Below are 8553 nucleotides of genomic sequence, written 5' to 3' on the forward strand. Positions count from 1 at the left end.
TCACAATGAGACACATGTGTTTGAACTTTATTTGACACACATAAAAGATCATTCAGAGCAAGATATGGTATTTTCTGAGGCCAAGAAATACATTTCAAGTTTTGTTCAATAAAGCAATATATGATGTGAGGCATAATGTACAAAGTGTGGTAAATCAATATCCATCATGGCTTAGTTTAAGGAAAGGTGTACTGTTTAATTTCTATTTTTTAAACCATGTTTCAGGTCTAAACATTACATTTCCCATTTTTTTTTCACATTTTTGACCTGTGTGTCTCCCAGAAGGCAGCGGTGGGAAGGAGGAGGGGCCAGAAATTACATAGTCAGTCAGTCTGAGGACTCAACTAGAAATTCAAACATCCCAGCGGGCCGCATGTGGCCCGCGGGCCGTACTTTGGAGACCCCAATCTAGTTCAACCAATAATAAAAAAATAATACAATCCCATATACTCAATCCTACACAGTTGATCCAGAGGAAGGCGAAAAACCCCAGCAAAGCATGATCCAATTTGCTACAGCAGGGGAAAATATTTCTTCCTGATCCCCCGAGAGGCAACCGGATTTTCCCTGGATCAAGTTTACCTATAAATGTTAGTATCAAGTTATATTATGTACAATAAGAAACGGCCTTTTTTAAAGCAATCTACTGAGCTAGCCAGTACCACCTCTGGAGGGAGTCTGTTCCACATTTTCACAGCTCTTAACCATCTAAGGACCAGAAGATTTTTCCCCTTAATGACCCCGCCATTTTTTGCGAAAAAGCACTACGTCGCTTTGACAATTGCGCGGTCGTACGACGGTATTTGATCACCTCTGTGGTTTTTATTTTTTGCACTATAAGATAAACAAGTGCGACAATATTGTAAAGAAAAGCAATATTGTTTACTTTTTGCCATAATAAATATCGCAAAAAAATATAAAAATAATAATTTCTTTTCAGTTTAGGCCGATATATTTTCTTCTACATATTTTTGGTAAAAAGAATTGTAATAAGTTGGTTTGTGCAAAAGTTAATGGCCCGGATTCACAAAGCACTTGCGCCGACGTATCACGAGATACGCTGCGTAAGTGCAAATATGCGCCGTCGTATCTGTGCGCCGTGCCCACAAACTAAGATACGCCAGAAAATAGGCTTCATCCGACCGACGTAACTTGCCTACGCCGACGTAGAGTGGGCGCATATTTACGCTGGATGTATTTGGCGCTCCCATTGATTTTCTATTCACATATGCAAATGAGGGAGATACGCCTATTCACGAACGTACGTCCATCCGTCGCAGTGCGCCTAAAGTCATACGTCCGGCGTAAAGTTATGCCCCATAAAGGAGGTGTAACTCAGCAGCATCCATGCAAAGGGCTGCACCAGGGAACTCAAGCCGACGTATTTCACATAGTTTACGTAGGACGTGAATATGACTAGGCGTAGGTTACGTTCACGCCGTAGGCAGTGATCCGACGTATCTTAGGCAGTTGTTCCGACGTGATTGTGAGCATGCCCACTGAGATGCGCCCACGGGACGGCGCATGCGCAGTTGGCAATACGTATCTGTCTGGCGCTCGGCCCATCATTTGCATGGGGTCACGCCTCATTAGCATGGCTCACGCCCACTTCCACTTACGCCAACTTACGCCTGGGAAACCCAGCGCAGATTTGGAAGCACTGGCTTTGTGAATTCAGTGCTTGCCTCTCTGCGCTGCGTCTGCGTAGCGTAAAGGAGATACGCTGCGGCAGCATAAATATGCGCCAGTGTCTGTGAATCCGGGCTATAGTGTCTACAAAATAGGGGATAGATTTATGGCATTTTTATTAATATTTTTTTTACTAGTAATGGTGGTGGTCTGCGATCTTTAGCGGGACTGTGACATTTCGGAGGAAAGATCGGACACCTATCTGACATTTTTGACACTTTTTTGGGAACCAGTGACATTATTACAGTAATCAGTGCTAAAAATATGCACTGTTTTATGACACTGGCAGGGAAGGGGTTAACATCAGGAGTGATCAGGGGGTTAAATGTGTTCCCTGCAGGTGTGTTCTAAATGTATGGGGGATGGACTTCCTGGGGACACACAGATCCATCTTCAAGGATAGCAGAAAGACAGGATCTGTGTGATCTCCCCTGTCAGAACATAGATTTGCCTTGTTTACACAGGCAGATCCCCGTTCTGTCACTGCAGGGAACGATCGTGGGTGGCCGGAGGACACCATGTCCACCCCACCCGCTGATTGGCTCCCCCGCTGGCCAGTGGACGTGTGCACCCACAAACTAGAGTTCCCGAGCCGATGTACAATGATGGCGATTCGCAGGAAAACATGCTGATCTGCCGCAATACAATGATGGCAGCTGGTCGGCAAGTGGTTATTGTGAAGAAGCCTTTCCGTATTTGGAGATACAATCATTTTTCCTCCTAGATGTAAAGAGTGCCCCCTTGTCCTTTGTGATGTTATTAAAGTGGAGGTCCGCCCACCCCTGCAAAAATTAAAAGCCAGCAGCTATAAATACTGCAGCTGCTGACTTTCAATAATAGGACACTTACCTGTCCTGGAGTCCAGCGATGTTAGCACTGCTGCTGAAGTTTCCAATGCCACCGCCATTCCCGGTAAGGGAACACGGTAGTGAAGCATTAAGGCTTCACACTAGGTCCCTACTATGCGTGCGTGGGGCACTTTCTTACTGGGCCGGCGGCAGGGGAAGGAGTGAGCCAAGCTGCTGACGCAATGCGCTATGGCCCGATCTCCCGGAAGTGGGGATAGGGTACCTGTCAAAGACGGTACCTGCTCACCCTCCCCCCAAAATGTGCCAAATTTGGCACCAGGGGTTGGGGGGGGATTGACAAATGAGTGGAAGTACCATTTTTGGGTCCATTTTTAAAGTGAAAAACTCAACACCAAGTTCACTATATGGACCTCTAATCTTTACTCATAGCTGAGCTCCTCCATGGCTCTTATCAGTTTACTTGTCCTTCTCTGAACTTTCTCCAGTTCCCCGATATCCTTTTTGAGAACTGGTACCCAAAACTTAACTGCATATTCCAGATGAGGTCTTACTAATGATTTGCACTGGGGAAAAATGATATCTCTCTCTATGGAGTCCATACATCTCTTAATACAAGAAAGGACTTTGCTTGCTTTGCAAACTGTAGCTTGGCATTGCATGCTATTATTGAGCTTATGATCTACCAAAACCCCAGATCCTTCTCCACTACGGATCCCTCCAGTTGTACTCCTCCTAGTATGTATGATGCATGTATATTCTTAGTGCATAACTTTACATTTATCATCATTAAACCTCATTTGCCACATAGTTTCCCAATTAGACAGAGCATTGAGGTCAGATTGTAAGTTAGAGACATCCTGTAAGGACGTTATTCCACTACATAGCTTGGTGTTATCTGCAAAGACTGAAATGGTACTTTTAATCCAGACCCTATAAAATTAATAAAGATATTAAAAAGTAAGGGTCCCAACACTGGCTGACCATGTGTGGGGAACTGTGTCAAATGCTTTTGCAAAATCCAAGTATACCACATCCACAGCCACCCCTCTCTCCAAGGTTTTACTTACCTGATAAAAAGAAATGAATCCATGCTGTCTGTTGCTTAAAATATTTTCCAGCAAGAAATCCTCTATGTGGTCTTTTAATAAACGCTCCAATATCTTCCCAACAATAGAAGTTAAACTAATATGGCTATAGTTACTTTGTAAAGACTTTGATCCCTTTTTAAACATGGGCACTACATTGGCCCTACACCAATCCAGTGGTACCATTCCAGTCATTAACAAGTCCCTCAAAATTAGAAACGATGGCTTAGAAATGACAGAGTTCAATTCTTTTAAGGGGGGATGCCATCAGGTCCAGGTACTTTATCCATCTTTATTCTGTCTAAATATTTCTGTAACTTATCACTTTTGAGCCATTGTAGATCATTTGGGGCTGTGTCAATACCATCCCCATGCTCCTTTGTATACATAAAGCTCCACCCTCACCCCCAAAAAGTGCCAAATGGGGCATTGGAGGTGCAGAGGGTGCCAACCAGCGGAGCTTCCTCCTTTAAGTGGAGCTCCATTTTAATATTTTCCCTCTAAGCTAAATTAAATTGCATTGGTTGTCATGGGTACTTTTCATTGGGTAGCTCTTTGCACTTTTTGTTGAGCTTGTTAGTGTTCAATGTAGGTCATGCTTTTAAATCACCCATTTACAGTGGGGAAAATAATTATTGATCCCCTGCAGATTTTGTAAGGTTGCCCACTTACAAAGAAATAAAGGGTCTGTAATTTTTATCATAGGTTCTTTATAAATGATAGAGGCAGAATATCAACCACTAATCCAGAAAAAAAAAACAAATGTTATAAATTGAGTTGCAGTTCAGTGAGTAAAATAAGTATTTGATCCTCAAGCCAAACATGATTTAGTACTTGGTGGAGAAACCCTTGTTGGCAAACACAAAGGTAAGATGTTTCTTTTAGTTACTGACAAGGTTTACACACATCTCAGTAGGGATTTTGGTCCACTCTTTACAGATCTTCTCTAAATCCTTAACGTTTCTTGTCTGGCGCTTGGCAATGTGAAGTTTGAGCTTCCTCTATACATTTTCTATAGGATTAAGGTTTGTAGACCGGCTAGGCCACTCCATGACCTTAATGTGCTTTTTCGTGAAACACTCCTTTGTTGCCTTAGCAGCATTGTCATGCTTAAAGACCCATCCATATCCCATCTTCAGTGTTCTGGCTGAGGGAAGAAGATTTTCATCCAAGATTTTACAATACACGGCCCCATCCATTGGCCCCTCAATGCAGCAAAGTCGGCCTGTACCTCTAGCAGAGAAACAGCCCAAAGCATAATGTTTCCACCTCCGTGCTGCACTGTAGGGATGGTGTTCTTAGGGTCATAGTCAGCATTTTTCTTACTCCAAAAACAGCCAACTCCTCTTCAAAAATGCACATGTACAGTTGTGCCAATGAACATCTAAATTATTCAGAGAAGGATTGGGAGAATATGCTGTGGTCAGATGAGACCAAAATTTAGCTCTTTGGCATCAATCTGACTCACCGTGTTTAGAGGAAGAAAAATACCTATTTTACTCACGGAACTGCAACATTGGCATCAATGGGAGGAATAGTGTCCAATCATTGGCATCGGTGGGAGGAATAGCGCTCCATCTTTAATGTCAGTGGAAGCAAAAGTGATCCATCATTGGGGTCAACAAATGGAATGGTGCCCCATCATTGGTGTCAGTGGGAGAAATAGTGCCCCATTATTGGCGTTAGCGAGAGGAATAGTGCTCCACCATTGATGTCAGTGGGAGGAATAGTGCCCCATCATTGGTGTCAGTGGGAGATGTAGTGCCCATCATTGGTGTCAGTGTGAGAAATAATGCCCCATTATTGGTACGAATGCGAGGAATCGTGCCCTATTTCTGGTGCCAGTGGGAGGAATAGTATTCTATCATTGGTGGCAGTGGCAGGAACTTTGTCCTTCTGTTGATAGTGGGGGGGGGGCATAATGCCCCAAGGGCCAGATCAAGCAAAGGGCCACAGTTTGGAGACCACTGGTCTAGAGGCATGTAAAGGAGAGCAATACTTACCTTATTGGCTTCTGTAGACTTTGTTTCTGCTGGACAACTGGTTGTGCGATGCTGCTTCTCTTCACTAGTTGTGAGGGAGCAAGGAATAAGGTATTTGTCTACATTATACCTCCCATAGACTAAGCACGTATTTAACCATTACTATCCGCATAGGGAGCACCAAAATACTTATATTTAAAGATTAACCAGAGTTCAGGTTTTACATTGTGAATGTTATGACCAGGCCCGGACTGGCCATAGGTCCACAGGCCCGAATGTTTTTGAGGGGCCAAGGCAGCTGAGCTTCTCCTTGAGCCCCTGCTGCTCACCCAGCCTCTCCGCGGCTGACTGGCTGGCTGGCCGGCCAGCCGCCATTACAGTTCGGCCGTCGGGCTAGGGGGCGGGGATTACAGGTCACGTTACCTGTGACCGTGAAGAGGGAGGGGATCTACAGGAGATGCGGCCACAGGTGTTCCGGACAGGAGGGAAAGTGAGTGTGTCTCTCCATGCATGTACCTGGTTAGGATAGGAGAAGCAGCTGCATACACACAGTAAAATAATCCATCTCTTTATTTTTCTCAGCCATGAATAAGCACTAAGTCAGTGCGAAACGTCGGTTATCCTCCTGTTTCTGTTGCTGTGATCTGGTATGTTTTTGCTGTTCGTTTAAATAAAGACAACCTGTTTGGTTTGGAGTGCGGCCATCCATCCTTCATTTTACGCCAATGCTTGCCTAGTGCACTGCCAGCACCCTTGGAATCCTATACCTGTGTATGACCCTATAGCAGACCCACCTTGAGCGGTGATTTTCCTTCTTCTTTATTTTTCTCCTATAGCCTCTGGATGCCTGCTACTGTAAACGGCACTCGTCGCCATATTGCGTTCCATGCTGGAACGCATACCGCGACCGCACACTGACGTCATCGCCCGGCGCCGCGTGCGTTCCAGCGTTGAAAGCGGAAGTGCTGAGCATAATTAACACTCAATTCTGCAAATATGCTGTATCCTAGTAAATAGAACAGCATGTCTACTACACGCTGTTCTATTATTGTCAGCCATAGCTGGCCACGCTACAAAACTACTGGTACCATCTATCCCTAAGCTGGAAACCATGCCACGCCGCATCCCTACCACAATCAAGCTAATGCCCTAGCTGGATCCACGCTGCCATGCATACTGCCATTGCTGGGGACACCCTAGGATATCTTCCTCCAGGAGACCATGCACTACAGAATTCCATTGCTTCTACGATACTCTGCTTATTGGACAGCACTCATCCTCTGCAAACGGATAAGTAGTATCATTACATTACTTATACTGCTCTAGAATTACCTGCTTCACATATAGCCTTTACAAAGTACTGTATTTAAATTTGGCTTATTTAATACTATCCTGCTGCTTGGGATTACTTAGTGTGTCTTCAGCTGACCGCTGTGGAATATCTTAAAGGGACATACACTCTCACATCAATTACGCTAAAGTTGCCTCTCTTAAGTAAATTGCTAATTGCATACAGTATTTTCATATGCTACGTGCTTGACATTCGTTGTTACTTGTTCGTTACACCTTCTATCCTTAGCCAGAAAAAGGTATATTATACCTCCTCCCTTAGTAGCTCAATGCATTCCTGGATGCGAGTGATATGATGTAGAGAACCCCCAAACTCTTATTCTCTGATTAGAGTGACGCCTGGGGTCCAGTACTGATAATCACTTGGCATACTGAAGTTCATTGAAATCTTTTCCTTGATGTAGTTGTGCTTCGCTCACCGTAACCTTTCTAGGCTTGTGGTTGAAGGTATGTTGTAATACCTCCACCCTTGGTAGTTCAATGCATTCCTGTATATGAGTTATATGATGTAGAGAACCCCCAAACTCTTATTCTTTGATTAGAGTGACGCCTGGGGTCCAATACTGATAATCACTTGGCATATGGACGTGCATTGAAATCTTTCCTTAACCGCAGTTGTGGTTCACTCTCGTTCACCGTAGTTTGTGACAGCTTCTCACTCTCTCCCTCCCGTGGGCATTCAGAGGCTGTAGGAGAACAATAAAGAGATGGATTATTTTACTGTGTGTATGCAGCTGCTTCTCCTATCCAGCTTCTTTCTACTATGCCCTAGTGCTCTTAGGCTCCCAGGTGCCCCCCCTGCTCTCCACCCCCCCAGTGATCTCTAGCCCCTGTACACTCCGGCCCCCCCAGAGCTCTCCAACCCCTCCCAGTGCTCTCAGGCCCCCCTGTACATTCCAACTCCCAGTGCTCCTCAACCCCCCCCCCGCAGTGCTCTCAGGCCCCCCAGTGCTCTCAGCACCCCTGTACATTCCAGCTCCCAGTGCTCCTCACCCCCCCCAGTGCTCTCAGGCCCCCCTGTACATTCCAGCTCCCAGTGCTCCTCACCCCCCCCCCGTGCTCTCAGGCCCCCCTGTGCTCTCAGGCCCCCAGTGCTCTCAGCACCCCTGTGCCCATCAGCCCCCAGTGCTCTTCAGCCCCCCAGTGCTCTCCAGCCCCTCCCAGTGCTCTCAGGCCCCCTGTGCTCATCAACCCCTGTACTCTCCGGGCCCCCCTAATGCTCTCCATCCCCTCCCAGTGCTCTCAGGCTCCCCTGTGCTCATCAGCCCCACCAGTGCTCTCCAGCCCCTCCCAGTGCTCTCAGGACCCCTGTGATCATCAGCCCCCCTTTACTCTCTGGCCCCCAGTGCTCTCCACCCCCCCAGTGCTCTCCGCCACTGTGCTCTTCACCTCCCATGTTCTCTGCCCCTGCTTGTGCTCTCCAGTCCCTATGTGCTCTCTGGCTCCCCCTAGTGCTCTTCATCCCCTGTTCTCTCTGGCCCCCTTAGTGCTCTCCACACTCCCCTGTGTTCCCCCTCCCATGCTCTCCGTGCCTCCTGGTAAATTAGCCATGGGCCACTCAGTCTAAAATACCGGGGCCTATTTTTTGTCCCAGTCTGAGCCTGGTTATGACTATGGCTTACATGTCGCCTAGACCTG

The sequence above is a fragment of the Rana temporaria genome, chromosome 2 (assembly GCF_905171775.1).
Source record: "Rana temporaria chromosome 2, aRanTem1.1, whole genome shotgun sequence".
Taxonomy (NCBI): Eukaryota; Metazoa; Chordata; class Amphibia; order Anura; family Ranidae; genus Rana; species Rana temporaria.